Here is a 24,813-nt window from a genome sequence, read left to right on the forward strand (position 1 = left end):
CCAAGAACGAAGGCTTCAGTTGATGTGGATGGAGCTGATGGAGTTGGTGCTAGAGCTGGTTGCGCTGAAGCTGTAGCTGGTGCAGATGAAGTGGCTCTAGTGTCTGGAACAGGCACTGCAGCAGACCTCTGAGCTCTAGGCACTTTGGCAAATGCATCAGTGGTTGTCTTGCCCTTCCTCTCCTGCATATCATCTTGAAGTTGCTCCACAATAGACTGAATCTTAGTTACCTTCACATCCAAGTCATAGAATTTTTGTTCCATGATTCTTTCCAAGCTCTCCTGGTTTTGAATCAGAGTGGCCAGTCCCTTCTCAATCCTCAGAGTGGATGCAATCAGGTAGCCAAGCTGATCTTGCTTGCTTTTCAAAAAGTACTCAGATGCCTCCTCTTGAGTTGGCATCTTGGCAGCCTTCTCTTTCTTGCTTTCTCCTTCTTCTCTTGAGCTTGTACTGATGATGGTTCATTCTCATTCATCACAACTTGATTGTCCTCAAAGTCTGGGTAGATAGGCAAGTGTTCCTTATCCAATAGGTATGTGCATGTGCCCATCTTTGAGTTTATCAACTCCTGGATCTGTGGGGGCATATCCACAACTTCTTTTCTGGTCAGCTGCAGTCCTCTTGATAGTCTCAACTATAAGGCTCATGGCCTTGAACTTCTGTGGCACATCAAATATATGTAGCAAGTTAATTGCATGGCCTCTGATCATTTTGTGATCACCAGACTTGGGCAAGAGAGTGTGCCTAAGGATCCAGTTGATTGTATGCAGCCCTGACAGCAAGTGTTTTACTGACCCAAACTGGTGAGTCTCAAGATCATGTTCAGGAATCTCCTTGTACATGTTTGCCATAGAGTTGTGATCCATCTTCTTCTTGGCATAGACATCCAAGTCATCTTCTTCTTCCTTAGGAGCATTGATCAGATTTGCCCATTCCTCAGTTGAGTGGTACCTTGTACCTTCAGACAGTGGCGGAGCCAGCTTGGCCGGCGAGCCGGGGCAAAGTACACGGAGCTGCTGTCTATCAGTTGTTTGCCCCTATAATATGGTGATTAGCTCTCCATTTACTACTATTATTCAAACTAGAGTGCATGGCTGAGCCCGGGCAGCTGCCCCGGGTAGCCGGGAGGTGGCTCCGCCACTGCCTTCAGACATCCATACTATCCTGCCATCTGGATAGAAGTGTGCTGTGGAGTAGAATTGCATTATGAACTCCTCATTCCACTTTGTGAGCTTCTGCCCAACAAAGTCTGCAACTCCACAAGCACTGAAGCTGTCAAACACACCAGGATAGTGTTCCTCATTTTTCTTGATATACTTCCAGTCGACCCACCTCATTTCACACACTATAGGCTTCTTGTCCAGCAGCACTGTCTCATAGAAATCTTGATGTTCCTTTGTGTGGAACCTGTAATCAACAGCAGTCCTTCTTCTTGTAGCATATGGGTCTGTCTCTCTCCATTTCCTCGGTCCTGAGTCTCTCCTGATCTTCATGTTCTCAGCCACAGGATGAGCATCATTGTGGTCTGGAATCTTGGGTTTGAGCTTTCTCAGGACTTGTCCTTCATCATCTTCATCAGCAGCAACTTCAGGCACTGGGGCCTTGTTCTTCTCAGCAGCTAGTATACTCCTGGTATTCCTCTTAGGTGCACTCTTGGGCTTGGATGCTGCTTTGGGTGCTTCTTTGGGCTTTGATGAAGCAGCCCCTGTCCTGATAGCATCACCCATAAGCTTCTGTGCCTTGGGTGCTGGTGCAGCAACCTCTTCTTCTTCTTCCATCATGGAAGCCTTTCCAATCACTCTGGCCATGGTCTTCTTGACCCTTTCCTTCCTTTTCTTCCCTTCTGCAGCAGCCTCTTTGGGTTCAGATCCCAAAGGGACTTGAGTAGATGCTCTGGCCTTTGACATGGGAATTCTCTTTGCAGGAACCTTTTGCTTCATGCCTGGCTTGGTGGCAGCAGCAGTGCTATATTCCTTCTTAACCACTTTCTTCTTGGAAGTGGCCTCATCCTCAACTGCCACATAGTCTTCATCCTCAGACTCTGAAGTTTTCTTCTTCCTTGTTCTGGTGGCAGCTTTGGGCAAGTTGCTGGGAGTGCTCCTGCTACCATCATCTGAACTGCTAGAGGGACTAGTGCCCTCACTCAGGTGAACTTGCTCCTCTGACCTGTTCTGGTTGTCACTCTGATCAGACATATTGCAAACACTGACAGCAGACCCTGTGAATAGATATAGATGAGATAGAGTGGATGAGCATCACAAAATGCAGAGGTTTTTGCAAAAGAATGAGTCAAAAACTTAGTTTTAGTTTTCCACAGAAAGCATTTCGGATCAACCGATTTGTAAACTCGGTGATACCGAAGCAGCTGTTGGAACCTAAACTAGTGAACCCAGTCAGACTGAGTCACAGTTCGGTGGCACCGAGACTTCTAGGGTTTCACAAAGTCCTGAACTCGGTCACACCGATTTGCAGTTCTCAGTCAGACCGAAAATTACATGTGCAATGGCCTGAGCTAAATCAGTGGTACCGAGTTCCACAACTCGGATGGTCCGAGATGGTTTCGGCGGAAACCTAACCCTAAATTTTCAATTCAACTCTAATCTACGGAGTGTTTTGACTGGATAGAAGCGTTTCAATCGTGGTAAGAATCATGATGAACACAATGTGCTAGGAATCGGACGGGGATAGCACTGTGATCGAGTCCATACCGTAGTTCGGCGATAAACTCACTACGGCGGCAACGGCGCGGAAGAATTCCGTTGACGGCGGTGGAGACCAGCGACAGGAGGCGGCTGGCGACGAGGAGGACGATCCCGATACCCAGGAGGCAAAGCGAGCTATGCGCGGGCGAAGGGGTTTCGGAGAAATTTCCAAAAAAAATCCCATGAGTATATATAGCCCGACCCTGTCAGTGTGACTGAGTGGAACAACTCGGTGGCACCGAGATTCATAACTGCAAGCAGTTACTGAAACTCGATGTGACCGAAAGGTTCAAATCGGTTGCACCGAGATTGAAAACCTAGATCGACTTAGTGATCTCGGTATGACCGAAATGGATGAATCGGTCAGACCGAAATGCACAAAGAAGTTTTGGAAGTTCAAGTCTATGACGAATCGGGGACTCCGAGTTCTCCTCACACAGACTGGTTCGAATCTAACTTGATCAAATTTTGTGATGTAGCATGAATAGAGTTTGAGACGAGAAAAGCATAGATAGCTAGAGAGGGTTCTTAGGCATTCTTGTCCATCCACTTGGCAAAAGAAAAGAAAAACAATCAATCAAAACAACAAGTGGATGTCCTCGAATGAGTGAAATATGCAATCAACATGCTCACACAATAAAATGGCAATTGAAATATGTGGCAAAGCATGCACAACCAATTCTAGCTATCAAACAATTTACGATGACTAGGTCATCTATATATGAGTATATTGACTTAGGAGTCAAATGAGAACATTTGATCATAGGTCATACCCATCGTTTAAGCACAAGTGGGGTTACCACTTTTACATAAAGCATTGTTGTGTTCACACCATTAGAGTTGATTTAGCTCAATTCTTAGAGTAAAGCTCCCCCTAGATGTGAGATCCCCCCTAAGAGGGATGAACTAACCTTGGGTTTTGTCGATGATGACTTCATGTAGATGTTGAAGATGTGGATGCTCAATGTTGATGTAGATCATTTGAAGCTATCCGTTGGAGTGAGTTGCACTTTTAATACCTACACGGGTTAGTACCACAAGGAACAAAAAGGGTATCCATAGACATAAAGTGATGCACACACAAGATGATGCCTATGAAAGCTTTTAGGTTACCTTGTCCCTTGTCTTACCAACAAGAGGGTTTGTGACTCCTTGAACTAGTGCAAGATGTGGAAGTTGATTGCACTTGTTCTTGCCAAGATGATAAGAGTGAAGTATGTTGGCGGAGTCACCCTCAAGAACTCTCTAGTTCTTCTTCTTCGGGATCCACACCATCTTGATGGGAATCCTCGGTGTTGTAGTTGTACTTGATGAAGTGGAACTTGAAGTAGTCTTGGGAACCCACTTGACCAAGGCCTTAGGAGCTTCTTCAAATGCATCAATTTCCTCTTGAAGCTTGTCCTTGCCTTTTTGCTTGTGGTCTTGTGGTGGAAGATCATCTTGAGCTTGTGTCCCTTTGAAAGAAGTAGGATCATACTTCTCTTGTTGAGGAACAAACTTCATCTTGGGGTATTGATCTTCTTCCCACTCAACTTCATTGGCATTGAACTTTCGTTCAAAACCAACACCTTGATTCTTCCGGTGCCTTCCTTGCTTGCGTACAATTTCCTCGAATTGCTTACTTCCGGCAAGGCTCTTGTAAACACCTTTCTCTATAATTTCCTTCAATAAGCTATTTTCTTGCTCAAGTGTAACTTGGCTAGGAGAATCATTAGTGGAATCAAAAGAACTAATAGAAGCAACAATATTGGATTTAGCATGATTATTGTTACTACTAGAGGAAGAATCTTTCTTGTTCTGGTTACTAGACTTGACTTGAGGCATGTAAGTGGATAAGAGTAAATGCTTGGCAATGTAAGAAGAACTTTTCTTACGAAGATCATCATAGATTGCTTTTAAGAACTCATGCTCTTGCTCAAGGTTGAGCTTTTCAAAGCGTAATTTCTCATGAGTCCTTAAAAGTTCTCGATGATCTCCTAAGATAGTTTCATGAGCTAACTTAAGAGTGTTTATTTCTTTAGTTAGAGACTCAATCTTCTCCTTATCATTGTCATTCGTTTTATCTTGATTAGCATGATTAATTAACGTTTCATCACAGTATTCATCACTAGAGTTGTCAACAAGTAAATCATCATCACCTAACAAGTCATCTTCATCACTATTGAAATCAACATACTCGGGGTGTGATACCTTTGGGCCTTTAGCCATGAAGCATGTTCCAACTCCTTCATTTGGTGAGTCAAATATGTCGTAGGAGTTGGTTGTCACAAGTGCTAGACCGGCAACACCTTCATCTTGAGTATATTCGGAGTCGGAGTGATAGCTTCTCTTGGAGTGGTTGTCGGAGTCGGAGCCGGATACCCATTCACCAACATGAGCTTGATGTCTTGATTTTGTGTAGCTCCTTGATGACTTGTCCTTTCTTTCCGAATCCTTGCTTCTCCGTGAGGGTCTTCGTTCATAACGATCATCTCTACTCCTTCTTTCTCTAGATGGTGATTCTTCTCTTCTACTTGTTCTCTTGGGAGAATCTTCTCTTCTTTTGTAGGGGGCCGTACACTCATTGGAATAGTTTCCGGGCCTTCCACAATTGTAGCAGTTTCGCTCTCGACTAGAAGATCTTTTGTCATTGTAGGACCTTGACTTGGATCTTCTCTCTTTGCTTCTACTCTTGTAGAACTTGTTGAAGTTCTTCACCATTAAGCTCAATTCTTCATTGAAGGTTTGTTTCTCACTCGATGATGTGGGGGCTTCACATGAGGCTTTGTAAGCACCACTTGATTTGTTGTGAAGTTCCTCTTTATCCTTGAGTGACATCTCATGAGCAACAATTCTTTCGATGACTTCCGTTGGCTTGAGATCTTTGTAATTGGGCATCATTTGGATCAATGTTCACACGGTATCATATTTTCCATCCAAGGCTCTTAGGATCTTCTTGATGATGAATCTATCGGTCATCTCTTCACACGGTATCATATTTTCCACGAAGGGTAACGGTTGCGTGAGTCCACGGAGGGCTCCACCCACAAAGGGTCCACGAAGAAGCAACCGCCCACAAATGGTCCACGAAGAAGCAACCTTGTCTATCCCACCATGGCCATCACCCACAAAGGACTTGCCTCACTAGCGGTAGATCTTCATGAAGTAGGCGATCTCCTTGCCCTTACAAACTCCTTGGTTCAACTCCACAATCTTGCCGGAGACTCCCAAGTGACACCTAGCCAATCTAGGAGACACCACTCTCCAAGAAGTAACAAATGGTGTGTTGATGATGAACTCCTTGCTCTTGTGCTTCAAATGGTAGTCTCCCCAACACTCAACTCTCTCTCTCTCACAGGATTTGGATTTGGTGGAAAGAAGATTTGAGTGGAAAGCAACTTGGGGAAGACTAGAGATCAAGATTCATATGGTTGGAATGGAATATCTTGACCTCAACACAAGTGTCGGTGGTTCTCTCTCAGAAAATGTGTATTGGAAGTGTAGGTATGTTCTGATGGCTCTCTCTTCGAATGAAGAGTGGGTGGAGGGGTATATATAGCCTCCACACAGAACCTAACCGTTACACACAATTTGCCAAACTCGGTGGGACCGAATGGTTAAACTCGGTCGGACCGATTCAGCAAACCTAGTGACCGTTAGGATTTTCGGTGGGACTGAGATGCAACTTGGTAGGACCGATATGGTTAGGGTTAGGGCATAACGTAATCTCGGTGTGACCGATTACACAAACTCGATGGGACTGATTTTGGTAATAAGCTAACCAGATAGTTGATCAGGTAAACTCGGTGGGACCGATTCACTCATCTCGGTGAGACCGAAATGTTACAAAAGGGAAACAGAGAGTTTACATTGCAATCTTGGTGGGACCGATCGCTCATCTCGGTAAGGCCGAAACATTACGAAGGGAAACAGAGAGATTACAATCCCATCTCAGTGAGACTGAGGTCCCTATTGGTGAGACCGATTTGCCTAGGGTTTGTGGCAGTGGCTATGACATTTGAAACTCATGGCGCCGGATAGAAAGAATCAGTGGGGCCTAGTTTGACTTTTGGTTTAAGTCATATGTGGATGTGGGAAGGTAGTTGAGGATTTTGGAGCATATCACTAAGCACTTTGAGCAAGCAAGCCGTTAAGCAACACCTCATCCCTCCTTGATAGTATTGGCTTTTCCTATAGACTCAATGTGATCTTGGATCACTAAAATATAAAATGTAGAGTCTTGAGCTTCAAGCTTGAGCCAAACTTTTTGTCCTTAGAATTTTGAGGGATCCATTTTCCTAATCCATGCCATGCCATTCATTGAGCTTTTCCTGAAATATTAATCTTGGAATAATGTTAGCTCAATGAGCTATATGTTGTTAGGAATTACCAAAACCACCCAGGGATAGTTGCACTTTCAATGATACGTCGACACGTGGCATGGCCCAATGATACGTCTCCAACGTATCTATAAGTTTTGATTGCTCCATGCTATATTATCTACTGTTTTGGACATTATTGGGCTTTATTATCCACTTTTATATTATTTTTGGGACTAACCTATTAACCGGAGGCCCAGCCTAGAATTGTTGTTTTTTGCCTGTTTTAGGGTTTCAAAGAAAAGGAATATCAAACGGAGTCCAAACGGAATGAAACCTTCGGGAACATGATTTTCTTAACGAACAAGACCCGGGAGACTTGGACCCTATGTCAAGACACAAAAGAGGAGGCCACGAGGTAGGGGGCGCGCCTCCCCCCCCCCCCCCAGGCGCGCCCTCCACCCTCGTGGCCCCCCTGTTGCTCCACCGACGTACTCCTTCCTCCTATATATACCTATGTACCCCCAAACGATCAGATACGGAGCCAAAACCCTAATTCCACCGCCGCAACTTTCTGTATCCACGAGATCCCGTCTTGGGGCCTGTTTTGGAGCTCCGCCGGAGGGGGCATCGATCATGGAGGGCTTCTACATCATCACCATAGCCCCTCCGATGAAGTGTGAGTAGTTTACCTCAGACCTACGGGTCCATAGTTATTAGCTAGATGGCTTCTTCTCTCTTTTTGGATCTCAATACAATGTTCTCCCCCTCTCTTGTGGAGAACTATTCGATGTAATCTTATTTTTGCGGTGTGTTTGTTGAGACCGATGAATTGTGGGTTTATGATCAAGTCTATCTATGAATAATATTTGAATCTTCTCTGAATTATTTTATGTATGATTGGTTATCTTTGCAAGTCTCTTCGAATTATCAGTTTGGTTTGGCCTACTAGATTGATCTTTCTTGCAATGGGAGAAGTGCTTAGCTTTGGGTTCAATCTTGCGGTGTGCTTTCCCAGTGATAGTAGGGGCAGCAAGGCACGTATTGTATTGTTGCCATCGAGGATAACAAGATGGGTTTTTTATCATATTGCATGAGTTTATCCCTCTACATCATGTCATCTTGCTTAAGGCGTTACTCTGTTTTCATTAACTTAATACTCTAGATGCAAGCTGGATAGCGGTCGATGAGTGGAGTAATAGTAGTAGATGCAGGCAGGAGTCGGTCTACTTGTCTCGGATGTGATGCCTATATACATGATCATACCTAGATATTCTCATAACTATGCTCAATTCTGTCAATTGCTCAACAGTAATTCGTTCACCCACCGTAGAATACTTATGCTCTTGAGAGAAGCCACTAGTGAAACGTATGGCCCCCGGGTCTATCTTCATCATATTAATCTTCCAATACTTAGTTATTTCCTTTGCTTTCTACTTTGCTTTTATTTTACTTTGCATCTTTATCATAAAAATACCAAAAATATTGTCTTATCAAATCCATCAGATCTCACTCTCGTAAGTGGCCGTGTAGGGATTGACAACCCCTTATCGCGTTGGTTGCGAGGATTTATTTGTTTTGTGCAGGTACGAGGGACTCGCGTGTAGCCTCCTACTGGATTGATACCTTGGTTCTCAAAAACTGAGGGAAATACTTACGCTACTTTGCTGCATCATCCCTTCCTCTTCGGGGAAAAACCAACGCGGTGCTCAAGAGGTAGCACCCAACAGAGGCCCATTCTGGTGAAAAGGCCAGCCCAGCTAAAGGCCCACCATGTTTTTTCAGGCACTAGTGGGCTGGCCCATTAACATCCTGCCATGTTTTGGGCCAAATTGAGGCCCATACCAGATCAGGCACGTTCACAGCCTGCTATGTTTTGGGCCAAATTATGGCCCATATTGGATCAGGCCCGTTAATAGGCCACTGTTCTTTTGGGCCCATTCGAAGATAGGTTTGTATTTCAGCCTGTTAAATGCCCGTTTACCAGTTCGGCCCGATAATAGTTTTGGCCTGTTAGCGGCCTGTGGTGCATCTGGGACGTTGTCAGCCTGGTTTAACTTTAGGCCATTTAAGGGCCCATGCAGACACTGGGCTATTTCTTGTTCAAAGTAACTTTAGGCCTCTTAATGGCCCGTAGTCTTCGTGGATAAATTTCAGCCCAACTGGCCTAGCGGTTTGTTAATGGTCCGTGTAACAGTTGCGCCTGATTACAGCCACTGAACCTTCCGGCCTAAATTACAGCATACCGACCAAGAATAAACCTAGACTATACAACAGAGAAAGTATAGCATATTACATCCCCTCGGCATCAAAGTTCACCGTCGGTGATAATAAAGGGCAACCAGACAGCAGATTACATAAACTGGGCAGGTTGCCACCAGTGGAAGTTAACAGGCGGACAAAATAATAGACATAACCGACAGCACTTCAACATAGTTCAAGAAAGGTTAGCCCGGTCCAGCAGCTGCAGCGCAAGCAGCTTAGCAACCTGATGAGACTGCGCTTCTTTGGCGCTCATATCCACCAACTTAAACTGCATAGCATCAATAAACGTCATGTAATTACGGTTAATCTTGCATAGAGATTGGAGTTACAATCGTATTTGAGCGGAAGCATGTATTTCTGCTTGAATTTCAGAATGAAGAAGTCGAATAGATTCAGGCGGCGACTTCATCGAGCTAGTGTCACTGAGTGAGTTTGACACTACATCAAGATGTGACTTCGTGGTTGTATCCCTACCCTCAATATGTTTTGCTTTCTCCTCTGGAATATGTGTTAGAGGGACAAACAATGGGTTCATCTCACTATCATTGTGGCAGTTCTTCCTAGCAGCAGTGTTGTCACCCTGAAAGAGAAACAAGTAGGTAGATAATAGGTTTTGCATGTATAAGCATCAGCGCTGTCAATTCATCTCATTTCTTTGTCAGAAATAAAGAGACACAATTTAAAATAGCATTAACATAATAGGCATTGTTCATAGTGAAGACGGTAAAAAATGGCATTGTGCAGGAGCGGGCAGCTTCACCAGACCACTGGATTACAGATCAAGAACACAAGCATAGATGTAGTTCTAAACAACGTATAAGCATGAATGGTGAGTGTACTGTCAATTTATACCATTTCAGATTGGTAAATAAAGAGACACGATTTAAATAACATTCATATAATATGGCATTGTTCATAATTGAGACATAGTAGGATATGACATTATGCTGTTGTTGGTAGTCTCACCACACCACTGGATTACAGATCAAGAACACAAGCATACACATAGTGCTAAGATAACTTGACATGTTTAGTTTAATTTACATGGTACGAATAAGGAACTAGATTGTACAACTAAAGACTGAAATTGAGAATGACAAACTTATGTTTAGGTACTTCTACTTTATAAACTTTGAACAAGCAATTTGATGCAGACGACAAAAATAAACAACATTTGCACTCATAGCTATCCAAATATAAACAACAAAGTTTGAAGGCTCGAGGAGAACAAACTTACATTAATAGTGCTGCTCTATAAAGGCCTTCTCCATATTGATGGGGGCGCAATTCAAGAAGTTTACCTCACACTCTTCTTCAAGAGTATTGCCTTTCTTCTACATCTTGTTAAGAGTAAATATAGATGTGAAAATATATGAACAAATGGCGATTATTTAACTTGAGATGCAAAGTACAAATGTAAACACAGCATACAGGCAGAAGGCACTGACAAGAGCAATATTGCGGAGCTAAACTTCTTTAGTGACATTGGTTTTATTCAATATTTTGGCAAGAGTAAATGTAGATCTAATGTGTATAAAAATGGAGGACAAGGGAAAATAAACTGCAAAGTGTACATGAAGAACTAGCTGACAAATATAAGGACAACATATACTTACAAGAACAATGCAGAACTAAATTTCTTCATAGGCATTGGGTTTATTCTACATTAATTTAAGCATTAATATAGATCTGATAATTTGGAGCAAACAGTGGATAAGCAAGCTATAATGCACAATGATGTCACATAATCCACCAGGTATGAATGTAAGGACAGCGATAGGACAATAGGTACTCACAAGAGCAAAGCAGCGACCAACATAGTTGCGATATCCTAGGTTTGGCAGCGCTGGTTCTATCGCCAATATACATCGGGTGCTATGTGATTTATCCGATAGCACCACCTTTTCAAGGACTTTGCTTGTACTCCTTCAGGTTCTGCAATCACCCTCTTCCTTTTGGATGTCTGAAACACAAGAACAGCATTTCAATGGAAAAACGTGGTATGACGACAAATGGAATAGGTGTTGATAATGGATGAGCATGGAATCTTCACATATATCATGAGTAAACTAAGCAGATGGCGGTGCAACGAAGCAAAATAAATGCAAGACACCTTATGCAAGATATGTGCAACCAATAAAACCTTGCCAAATTAGAACAGGCACCTTATTAGGTGAACATGATAGGCCATTTGTCTTTGACTCCTTGAGCTCAGAATAGTCATTAGGACCATATTCTGAATACGAATCTATAGGCCGGGAGCATGTGGGTTTCATTGCATCCACAATGGACCTCAATCCCTTGATGCCAAGTTTTTTACCCATTGAACTGTTCCGCAATATTCTTCTAATGTGCGCATTCTTATATTCATTGTGATTACGTACAATATCTGTAAAGCATGAAAACACAAATACTAGTGAGATTATCTTTGTAATGCATAGGATATTGTAATATAATAGAGGCTCCATGTAAACCCTTGTGTGCTATCATTGGATTCTGATGAGAGAGCCCATGTGTGCTGTAATATGGTGAGTAGATTAATATAATCTAGCACAACTACCAAAAAATAGGCTCCCTGTTGGGGGCCCCAGATGTAAGGATAACTGGCAGATGATAGGTTCATAATATACCGTATAGAAAGTTTATTGCCAAACCATGATAACGAGAGCGCAGAGCCAGTAGGCATATCGTAGTGTAGATAATAGGGGTACACCATAACCACCATAAATAAATCGGGAATGCGGAACTGGCTGGAAAACATAGGGTTTTGCCACTACTAATATGCAGCCTATCGGTCACCTACATGCCAGCTATATTCATCTGAAGGCGCACAATTGTTACTATCAGTTTAGTCTATCAAAGACCGCGCGGCTCCCACCATTTCCAGGGTATTATGGCAGACCAACTCGAAGTGCGAAATCATTTAGTAGAACCGGCCCAATAGAGGTATCGACTGCAGATGTCCCTGCTCCCCTTCCTGACAAGGAACATATTGTGCTTCCCATACAGAATACTGCACGGGCCGCCAGCTGAACCACCGGCCCCCACCGCCTGTGTTCCTCCGCCACCCCCACCCCCGCCCCCACCCACGTCGAGTTTTCTTCGTTCCGCGAGGTCCCACCACCGCCCCCCACAACCACCATCCCCACCCGAGCCCCTTCCTTCACACCGGCGAACTCCGGCGAGCACTCAAAAATTGACAGACCCAATTTTGAAATTTAGTCTATTGTCATTTAACTAGTGTGGAATATAAAAGGGGAAAACCATAAGCACTGCGAGTATAGTGTTGAGCGTGCAATGGTGGATCTGAAGGTGCAAACCGGACAAAGGCAACTTCGCAACCAATGTTTGCTTTCAACTAACAAGTAAGTGATGGACAAGAAATCAGAGTAAAGCAGTGGCGATCTATTTTCTTGCTGCGATAAATAAGTTGAGCAGATACAAAAGAGTATCGCCTCTGGTGCGGCGCCGTGTATGCATCTGCTGAGAATTTGACGGTGTTGCGGTAGTGATGGCTTTCGGCAGCGTGGAAGTAGATCTAGGAGGGTAGACGGTGGCGGTGGGGCGCGGTGGACGAGACGGTCGTGGGAGCGGCGCCGGCAAGGTGGACGACGGCGGGGATGAAGCGAGAGGACGGGATGCAAGGATCCTGGTCCGAAGCCGTGGATGAGATAGGTCGATCTCTTGTAATGGCCGATGGCGTCGGGGTACCAGCTCCGGCATGGTGGAGGAGGACGGCGGTGGATGGGGTGGCGGACGGAGGAGGCTCGGGTGGACAGGGTGTTTTGGCGCCCATGGAGTACGAATGGGGAAATGGAGGGAGAGAGGAAGGGGGGAACCATGTCTTCAGGGCGCGCTTGTCTCAAATGTGAGGAAATTTACAAACTTAGCCCCCGTTTAAAATTTCCTACACCACAACAATATTAGTCGGTTGGGGATAGGACGGTAATCTCGCATACACCAAATATTTGCCGACAGGAGTTTGTTTTTGGCGCCCACCGTGTATGAATCGGGGAGAGAGTCGATTTCGGCCGAGGAGACACTGTGTTTTGGCTCCCACCATGTATGAATCCGGGTGAGAGGCGGTTATGTCACATTTGAGTGAAATTACAAACCTACCCCTATCGAAACCTATAGAAATCGAGCCGATAGGCTTTGCGTGGAAGGGATAGGTAGTAATTTCCATCTCGCAGATTTTGGTTTCGGGCGGTTACTGCAACTTTCCCCGCTTCGTTCAAATTTTTGCAGAGCAAGAGTGCACATTTACCATGCCAACTCAATTCGAATCCAGTTTGTATTCTATTTTTGTTCGGGCAGGATCCATTTTTGATTGGAATAAAATTCTATATACATCATTATATATATACTTTCAAAAGCACAACACCTTTATACATAAATATGGTTTACAAATGGCATGATCTCAGATTCATAAGGTTGTATCCATCTTAATTTGGATTTTCAAATATTTGAAACCACTTTATGTTGAAATCCAATGTATGCATTCCTCGCTAACTATCTCCAATTAATGTGTGTTTCATGCGGGTTTTTAATTTTTTTACTTCTCAAACATGTATAATGTGTTTCACAGATGCAACATATAGTGTAATCCCATTTAGACATTAATTGCATATAAACCATGCATTCTCTAATTAAAGAATCTATGGATCACTAATATTGATAAACTACATAACATTACACGTGTCCCCAAATTCAAATGAATATGCATGTTTGATACACCAATTTGCGTTATGAAATTATCGATGTTGTGATCTCCAGTTTAAATATTTGAATCCCCTTTAATCTAGATATTCGTCTCATATAGCTATCACTCATGCTTATATAGGAGTATCTATCTAGACCTATACGCGTTCATCGTCTCTCGGGTATCTCTCGTGCTACCTGTATGTCGACAATGATCTTTTATCTTCATAACACACTGACGGTACTCTCTCCCTCGAACTCCATCACTCTATCTCTCTCTAAGTATATCTCGCTCCCTGCTATGTGTCTCTAACTATGATTCTCCATGTGAAATCTCTTTCTCTCACACAAACACAACTTCGTCTCCCGGGGTCTCATTTCTCTCTACTATTCCCATGTGTGCCACTCGCACAGACCCTCTCACAAAGAGATGTCTTTCGCTCCTTAGGTATGAGAAGCTACGACTCTTCCTCTTAAATATCTCTTTCTCACACACAAACACAAACTCTGTCTCCCAGGGTCTCATATCTCTCCACCATTCTCTTGTATGTCACTCACACACACTCTCTCTCCCTAGAGATATCTTGCGTTCCCTCATATGTCTCTCTAGCTATCACTCCCATTGTGAAATATCTTTCTCTCTCGCAGACACAAAACTCTGCCTCTCGGGATCTCATTTCTCTCTGATATTTGTTTGTATGTGAGTCACATGCACCCTTTCTCCATCTCTCTCTCACACCCACACACATAACTCAGCCTTCTGATCCACTCGACTCCTATCTCTAACGCACACTAGCTAGCATCTTTATCTTTCTATTTATCTGTTTCTCCATCAACCTTCTTTCTCGCCCTCACTCTTGCTTCCTATCACACACACTATGTATGTTTCTCTCTACATGCAGTCAAGTGCCCTCTTTTTATCTTTCTCTCTCACACACATAACATCACCCTCTGAACCACCCGGCGGTCATCTCCAACACTCGAACTAGCCGATGTCCCTCTAGCTAGCATTTCCATCTCTATATCTATCTGTAGTTTCTCCGTTAACATTTCTTTCTCGCACACACTCTTGCTTCCTATCACCCACACTATATATGTCTCTCCATACATGCATTTATAGGTTGATCTCTTTTGCACAATCGTTGTGTCTCACTCCCTCTGCTCGCCATAGATGCATGTTCCAACCCACGTCACTACTTCTTAAAGACAAAAACACATGCTCAAATTGCCGGGCCTTCTTCCCTGCACTCTCACATGCATGCATATTGTCATACTGATCCGTCTCTCCCATGCCGTTGATCTTATGACTTATGTCTTCTTTCTTTTATCTCGATCATGTGTGCGCGCACACACACATCCACATATACATATATACCTCTCGCACATGCACGTTCAAGGCATGTATGTCTCCATACATAGTTAATTACCCTCAACCCTAACGCCACATCGAATCGTTCTCTTCTTGTGTGCACATAACTTCCGTCTGGATGTGTAAAATACACACTCACACTTAACAATCTCCTTCTAGCTACCCCCTCTCACTCTTCCCCTATATCCTCGAAACTAACAAGTCCATCCCTTCGTGTAATTCCCGACTACATGCACCATCGATATATAGTAGTCTTCCACGGTGTCTCTCGAACAAACACATTCTCTCGATGTCGAATCCTCTCACACGCACACACCTTCTCTTCCCTCTCTACGGGCCTTTTCTCTCTCGCATCCCATCATTGGTGGCCTCTGCCATACACATCACCTCTCTATGATGAAGCCACACACACTTAAATTACATCCGCCACCGTGGACCCCGTGTCACACACACGCGCGCACCCCCCCACACACACACGCACCCACCCACCCACTCCCCCCACCCCACACACACGCACGCACCCACCCACCCCCCAGACACACACGCACACACTAAGACTCCATCTCACACACACATGCTCTAGGCGGAGCATTTGTTCCTACCACCCTTTGTCCAACCTTACCCGTATGATAAACAATCACCTTAATTTACTTGTATAACATGGACAAATTACACTTTACTTTAGTAGTTAGCAAACTTATCATCTCTACTCTTATAAAAACCGAGTTGGTGATGATGGTGTGCCTGCCACCTTGTAATATAGATCGTCCGATCTATATCTAACGGATAGAAAGCAAACTATGATAATTTTACAGAAGATACCCGCACCTCTCTCCACATCCTTATCTCCCACAACCTCATTGCTGAGCAATTAAAAAAGGAAGTCTCTGGAACAATCTAGCATGGTGGCCGCTGGCCCGCTGTTGCCTGCCGGCGCCGTCCATCCCCATGCCTCTGCCCAGTCCGACCACCAGTCACCACCACACTCCACTCCTCCTCACCTTATATCTCATCTTTCATTTTTCGATGAAATTCTCGAGATACCAGTTTTCCGATAAAATTCTCGAGATATCATTAGTTTTTACGCATGGGATTACTCCTGCATGGGTCAATCACAACAGGTGTTTTGTAAAAAATGCATATTGATGTTCCGTGCAATGCACGAGCATCTTGCTTGTAATTATATAACGCAAATCATGAGCAGGAAGTGACATTTTTTTACACGACCACGTTAACATGACCATGTAAATCACTAGCTAAAGTGTAATACCATTATACTTATATCCTGATGCAAAAGGTTGAGTACATGTCCGAAGAGTAGAGTCGCACACACGCACTCTGTCTCTCATAATCTCACACACACCAGTTACGTGACACCCACTTAAGCAGACATGTATGTTACAATTTGTGCACCCGCGGGTACACGTGATGGTGCGCATTTATTTAAGCCGGATGGCGAACCCAAACAGTAGCTGCATTCATCCCCCCCCCCCCCCCCCCCCCCCCGCCGCCTCTTCTCTGGTCGCCATCGCCCGGTAGCCATGGCCTGGCCGAAGGTAACGACATACGCCATACTCCCGCCGGAGTGGCGCTTTAATCTGGAAATTTTAGTGGTCATGCATGCATCTTTTTGTGCTAGCACTCCTATATAAGGGTTGACCGGTCGCTTCCTGCGGACATGCGTGGGCGGTGGAAGAGGAAGGCGAAGGGAAGCGGGCTGTGGAGTAACCTTTTTTACCACAATTTCTTAGGAAACTGAGTGCAATAATTGAGTAGTTTTGCAAACTACCAGTACTACACCTGAAACGGTTCAAAACCAATACTCCCTTGCCAGCGCGCGCTTCCTGCGTGAAAAGGTCAGCGTCGCCCTGGAGCATCAGTGCCGCATTAATGCCCGGTCAGAGCAGAGGCGACCTCTCACTGGTGTCGGCTTTGAAGCAGCGCGACGGCCGAGAGAGCGCCGCTTCCCGATGCACGCGACTGCTCCACGTCAAGGCTGGCCATAGTTTGGATGAGTCTCCATCGTGGGGAGCCACACTAACTACGATGATATGGATCGTTCCATCTACAAAGAACACGTAGGACTGGAACTACAAGATGGACATGTACCCAGGAGTGGACGTATGAACCTGAGTAATGTAGCGCAGTAAGTGAAGTAGAAAGGCACAATAGTATGAACATGCGTGGCATATAGGCATTTGTCTACTACATACCACTAAATGTTGTACGTGCAATGCACGGTGATGTTATGGAGTACGTGCCTAAGTACTCTACTACTACTATATTAATTAGAGGCACATATTAGGTTTTATATTTGTTTATGTGTATGCCTCGAGACCTTCCAACTAGACGTGTCTTTCTCTCCGGGTCGCACTTTGTATCGTTCATACCACTAGTACTACTACGTGTGGTCTCCGACCCAGAAGTGGAAGAAGTGGAAACGCTCTACCATGTTGTTCATGTTCCCACTCCTTCCGCTGATGTGTGGGACATCCAGCACATGTCGTGTTTGGCACTCCTTCGTCGTAAGAGTTGATACACTAGCATTCATCAGGAAAAAAATATAAATTAGCAGTGATACTATACCATGTGGTTTCCTTGCTCCTCGATATCAGAAAGAATACAAGTTCGATGTGCGCTAATGTGTCAAACCATGCTAATGCATTCGCGTTTCCCTCTCAATCAAAGTCCTGCTCATGGCGCAACGGAAACGGCGAGCCCATCACCTGCGTGCCCCGGCGATGCCTGACATTACTATTTAGACGTTTGATGGAGGCCTCCGCCAACGACGAGCATGTATTCACCTGGCTCAACACCAACGATCATACTCGGGACTTGGCACCTTGCTCATGTATATCGTCCATCACAATGACAATATATAAAACAGCCTAGCTAGAGAGGGCACTATGGTACAGAGTATGTACTATCGTGAGCGACCGATCATAGTGCCACTGCACACGGGTGTGTGTCTGATCGATTCGTCCATTATTCGTAAGTTATGCATGGTTGTGTGGTGTCTAATGGTGGTCGTCGAAGGTTAGCTGGCGACAAGACCGGTTGCATGGATGCCTGGTTGTCAATACGTGCCGCATACACTTCAAAGGCTCGTCATCCATGAGTTCACATTTTACCACCATGCCAGCGTCTGACCGCCCTGGCCTACCAAAACCCCTTCCATCGCTAGCGCGCGCTTCCTGCCTGAAACGGTTACCGTCTCTTCAGAACGTCAATGCCGCATTCACCGGACTTAACTGCATGTGTAGTTGGTGTGTCACTGACATGCGGGCAGATGCCCGTTGGGCCCACATGTCAGTGACCCAACGCACCTGCAGTTAAGTCACTGAAGCAGCGTCTGCATTCACGCCCGATGAACCTACTCCGATGCCAGCCGTCCATCCTTATGCCGCGGCTCATTGACATTCGCCTGCTATATTAACTTGAGCCCCAGCTCCCAGCCATAGCCAAAGACCCACACTCATTCTCCTCCGGTCCCTTCCTTCTGTCGGCACCACTCCAACCATGGCCTCCTAGCGCTCCAAAGCTCTCTTGGATGTACTGTCGCAGGAGCAGACAAAGGACATCGGTGGCTCCGCTCTGGGCGCGCTCCAAAGCTCTCTTGGACATACTGTCACTGGAGCAGACAAAGGAGATTGTCGGCTCCCCCCCCCGGTCTCCCTCCACCGAGACTACCACGAAGCCGGTGCACGTGCGCGGGCACAGCCGGCAGCGAGGAAGAGTAGTACACGGTAGGTCGCCGCCGCTCTGGTCCCAGGAAGGCCACCGCTCCTCCACTCAATTGACGCCAAGCTTGGTGGGATAAACATCGGCGGCCCATTAGCTGCTTGACAGCGACGTGGAGGCGAAAATCTTCAGAACCTTGTGCTCCGGAGTAGGAGGTTATCGAGGCGGATGAGGAGGAGGCAAAGGCAATGGTCGGCTTTCTTGGGTTCATGGCCGGACATGGTGGTCGGGCGCCGGCGTTCGTTTAGATTAGGTTTACAGTAGGTTTTAGTATGATTTGTGCAAAATATGTAATGAATTTTGTCCAGTTTGTAGGAAAAGTTTTCAAAGTGTAATGAATTTCATCCGGTTAATTTGAAATTTGCTTTGTTTGCACAAATTTCATCCGGTTAGTTCATATAGTTGTTGAAAGGTATGCGGGCAGCATTAGATGGCATCCATCAGTGTCCTCGGACAGATGCTGGTGTAAATTCATGGGCCATCGCTGGAGATTAACAGTGCTCCATTATTTGGCAGGGAACAGTTATCCCTCGATCAAAATCGGATCCACCGTGTTTCGCACTCCTCCCACGTAAGAGTGTAAACTCTTGCTTACACAAAAATGGAGCAAGTGTACGGCACTGTAGCACGTCATATCACTCAAACTAGCCCGCCTAACGCGCGGGAAAGCACCGCCCTCGTCATTTTGTTCTGGATTTCTATCAATCGATCGCACGAAAATGTTTCGCTTTGCAAGTTCAAAAGAAAAGGTGGCACACTTATGACTCGTACGTGTCGCACCCCTGACAGTCCGACTCTCACGCCGCTCACTAGAAGGGACACGTGTTGTCTTGCAATTTCACTGACATGTGGGACTGCAATTGAATAAACCATCGATAGCCGAAATCTAATCGCTCGGCGGGCGTCGGCTGAGAAGAGAGAGACGGGGGAGGGAGAAGAGATCGTCCGCCTGCCGTGCACGGACTCCAAGAAATATATGGTGATAATGTGAGGTGGGCCATGAGGGATTCCGGACCTCTTCCAAGCCCCCCCCCTCACACGCTAGCTGCCCGTATTCATAGCAAGTAGTACCAGTAAAATACTGGCCTATAAGCCCGCTTATGTGGAGGAGAGAGAGGCATTGACAAAGTCAAGGAGTGGGCTCTGCAAGAGCCCGTCTCTACACGTGCTCCTAGGTATAAAAAAACTAATTCTAAGAAAAATAGGCATAAAAAACAATTGTGTCTAAAAAAGAAAGGTAAAAAACATTTGAGAGGAAATAGATATAGAGAAAGTGAGAAAATGTTGTAACCTTTATAGCCAACCTTATAGTCAACACTATGGTAGTATTACATGAGGAAGGAGGGAGTGGTGCACATGCCAAGTTCACTGGGCTGCCGTGTTCCACACTCCTCCGTTGTAATAGTGGAGACAATAGCTTTCATCAAAAATAAATAATGAATACTCATTGCTCATCCTCTATATCAGAAAAGAATACTTTCCATTCGCTGACATGTGGGACATCGACCATCCTGGTCCACCTGTCATGCACAAAATTATCCTAGTCCACCCCGATCGTAGGGCAGGCCCAACCTTTCCCGTTGTAAGTTGGTCAGATGAAGGAACCATCATGACTTCGTTGAATTCCGCTTCTTCAAGAAAACTTACTATACCCGCAATACTGCTACCACACGCGAAGACTGGATGACACTGTACCACGTCATATCACTGGAACTCACTAGGACAAACTAGACCGCCTAGGATTTGTACTCCCTCCGTTTCAAAGTTAGTAGTACAAAGTTGAGTCATCTATTTTGGAACGGAGGGAGTACGTCTCTGTACTGCTATGATTTTGTGTTGTATGTCTCTGTACTTATGCTATGATTTTCCTACCCTATGAACCAAATGAGGCCTGAATGTATCCGTGTCGACTATTGTCTGATTGATCGCTAAGCCTACAATTTTAGGAGCTTGGGCTATTGGCCGATCGACGACGGATAAGTATAAGCATACCACGAGCTCATCAGCCCCAACATTTCTCTTCGGTGAGTGTTTTGCAAGTACTATAGCTGGCACAGTAGCTAGCCTACTAACACCAAGAATCATCAAACAAGCCCTGCTGATATGATAAATAGTTCGAACTTACATCTAAGCATGTGATATATTACATCAAAAGCTGGTGAGGATGCATCTATTTCCATAACTCGGAGAGGGTTCACATGATTCACTATCAAACAAAAGTAGCAAGTACCGCTCACATAAGACAGTGCACTAGCCCTAAGATGGTTTGTTAACATGCATCGTTCTGGTAATTAAACACAGGGCAATGCAAACTACCCTAAAGGATTAGCGCGACCAACTATTTCTTGTCATCGATCTCTCGGGAAATCACCACAGCACGGACAGCGGCATGGGAATCGATCTCTGGGGCGATGTCCACAGGACTGATCGCGACATCGTAATCGATCTCTAGGGCGATGTCCACAGGATGGACAGCGGCATCGGAATCGATCTCCAGGGCGATGTCAACAGGACGGAGCGCGACATTGAAAACGATCTCTGGGGCGTTGTCCACAGGACGGGCCACGACATCGGAATCATCAAGGATGTCCAGCGGCACCTGCACAACCCTAACATATTAGCAAGCACATTGCACATAATCAAAAAACACAACTATGGTAAGCCATTATTTTTTACCTTGTGCAGCTCACCGGGGGATCCCATCCCTCCAGGGGCCGTCTCCTCATCCTCGATGGGGGCCATCACCTTGCCAGGGGAATACTGCTTCTCAACGGCGACTATCTCCTCAAACTCGGCCTCGAGCCTCGCATAGGTGGCCATTAGAGTTTTTGGGGTAGGCACGGTGGGGCCCTTGTTGTTCTTCCAACTTTCTTTGAGGAGTTTGTCCACCAACATCGTCAACTCTTTGGCCAGTGCTTGTTTCTTGGAGTTCTTTGTCTCCATGGGTTGGCCCGCCAACATGGTCAACTCGTTGGTCGGTGCTCGCTTCCTGGAGATCGTTGTCTCCAGTGGGTCCGCTGGCAACTCTTTGGCTAGTGCTCCAGGATCCATCAATGAACTGATAAACAAAAAGCAATCGAAAGGAAACCACAATCGTAATGAAAACGGGAAAAGAATAGGCTGTGAGAATCAGTTGGTGCTTCACAAAAAGAAGATTCTTGGAATGAAAATATAGCAGCATCACTGATTCGCCCACCTTTCCTTCGTCGGTACAGAAGAAAAATGGCAGAAGTGAGTAGCCTAGAGTGAGGTTTTCTTCAAGAAAGGGGAGAAATGGCTTCGACGAGCGTTCCAGTGAAATGATGGTTGCTTCGTCCAGTCCAACTTCGAGGCCACTTTACCACTGCTAGTAAAGGTGGGTTTTGTGATATGACGGGTCATGACGACCACACCGGGATGACCGGTGAGTCTCGACTATAGCACCTTGCTGTGATTTGGTGGATGGCACGCGGGCCCGGATGCTTTGATGTCCCACATGTAGATAGAGCGCCTAGTCATATAGGAGTGCTCAATATTGTGAACCGCGACCAAGGCGGAGAGGAAAACGAGAGAAGTACATAATTAATGCATGAGTTTAATTAGGGTAGTTTTCTAAAGTACGAGATACATTCCTCCAATCAAAAAATGGCTTGGTTGATGAGATTTGAGATTTGAGCCAGTACTGCACGCGGTGTAGTCTAGTCACTTGTTGAAATCTCTAGAAAGGCAAATACTCCTTTCCGGTTTACAAGGCTATACTAGCAAGTACTCCCTCTGTTTCTTTTCAGTTTGCATATAAGATTTGGTCAAAGTCAAACTTTGTCAACTTTGACTAAGTTTATAGAAAAAATATCAAGATTCACAATATGAAAGCAAAATTGTTAGATGCATCATGAAATTAATTTTCATACCATATAGCCTTAGTATTGTAGATGTTGATATTTTTCCAACAAAGTTGGTCAAACTTTACAAAGTTTTGACTTTGACTAAATCTTATATGCAGACTAAAAAGAAACGGAGGGAGTACTGGTACTACAATAGTGGGCTCAAATAGCAATTTTGTCTCATGCAAGAGCCTGGCTATATGCGTGCTCCAAGGCGCCACACCACTAATACGTCTCCATCATATCTACTTTTCCAAACACGTTTGCCCTTGTTTTGGACTCTAACTTGCATGATTTGAATGGAACTAACCCGGACTGACGCTGTTTTCAGCAGAATTGCCATGGTGTTATTTTTGTGCAGAAATAAAAGTTCTCGGAATGACCTGAAAATCAACGGAGAATATTTTTGGAATATATAAAAATACTGGCGAAAGAATCAACGTCAGGGGGCCCACACCCTGTCCATGAGGGTGGGGGCGTGCCTACTCCCCTGGGCGCGCCCCCTGCCTCGTGGGCCCCCTGACGCTCCACTGACCTCAACTCCAACTCCATATATTCATGTCCGGGGAGAAAAAAATTAGAGAGAAGGATTCATCGCGTTTTACGATACGGAGCTGCCGCCAAGCCCTAATCTCTCTCGAGATGGATGATCTGGAGTCCATTCGGGGCTTCGGAGAGGGGAATCCGTCGCCATCATCATCATCAACCCTCCTCCATCACCAATTTCATGATGCTCATCGCCGTGCGTGAGTAATTCCATCATAGGCTTGTTGGACGGTGATGGGTTGGATGAGATTTATCATGTAATCGAGTTAGTTTTGTTAGGGTTTGATCCCTAGTACCCACTATGTTCTGAGATTGATGTTGCTACGACTTTTCTATGCTTAATGCTTGTCACTAGGGCCTGAGTGCCATGATTTCAGATCTGAACCTATTATGTTTTCATGAATATATGTGAGTTCTTGATCCTATCTTGCAAGTCTATAGTCACCTATTATGTGTTATGATCCGTTAACTCTGAAGTGAAAATAATCGGGATACTTACCGGTGATGACCGTAGTTTGAGGAGTTCATGTATTCACTATGTGTTAATGCTTTGGTCTGGTACTCTATTAAAAGGAGGACTTAATATACCTTAGTTTCCAATAGGACCCCACTGCCACGGGAGGGTAGGACAAAAGATGCCATGCAAGTTCTTTTCCATAAGCATGTATGACTATATGCGGAATACATGCCTACATTACATTGATGAACTAGAGCTAGTTCTGTGTCACCCTATGTTATAACTATTGCATGAGGAATCACATCCGACCAATTATCCATCACTGATCCATTGCCTACGAGCTTTTCATATATTGATCTTCGCTTATTTACTTTTCCGTTGCTACTGTTACAAACACTACAAAATCAAAACTATTACTTTTGTTACCGTTGCTGCTACTATCATACTACTTTGCTACTAAATACTTTGCTGCAGATATTAAGTTTCCAGGTGTGGTTGAATTGACAACTCGTCTGCTAATACTTGAGAATATTCTTTGGCTCCCCTTATGTCGAATCAATAAATTTGGGTTGAATACTCTACCCTCGAAAACTGTTGCGATCCCTATACTTGTGGGTTATCAAGACTATTTTCTGCCGCCGTTGCTGGGGAGCATAGCTCTATTCTTTGAGTCACTTGGGATTTATATCTACTGATCACTACAAAGAACTTGAAAGATAAAAGAACCAAGATTTTTCCCTCAACTACGAGGGGAGGTAAGGAACTTCCATCTAGCTCTGCACTTGATTCACCTTCTATTTTGAGTAAACTTGTGACACCTACTCCTGCTATTCATTCTGATATGTTGCATGTTATTGATGATGACACTTCT

The sequence above is a fragment of the Triticum urartu genome, chromosome 6, assembly GCF_003073215.2.
Source record: "Triticum urartu cultivar G1812 chromosome 6, Tu2.1, whole genome shotgun sequence".
Lineage (NCBI taxonomy): Eukaryota > Viridiplantae > Streptophyta > Magnoliopsida > Poales > Poaceae > Triticum > Triticum urartu.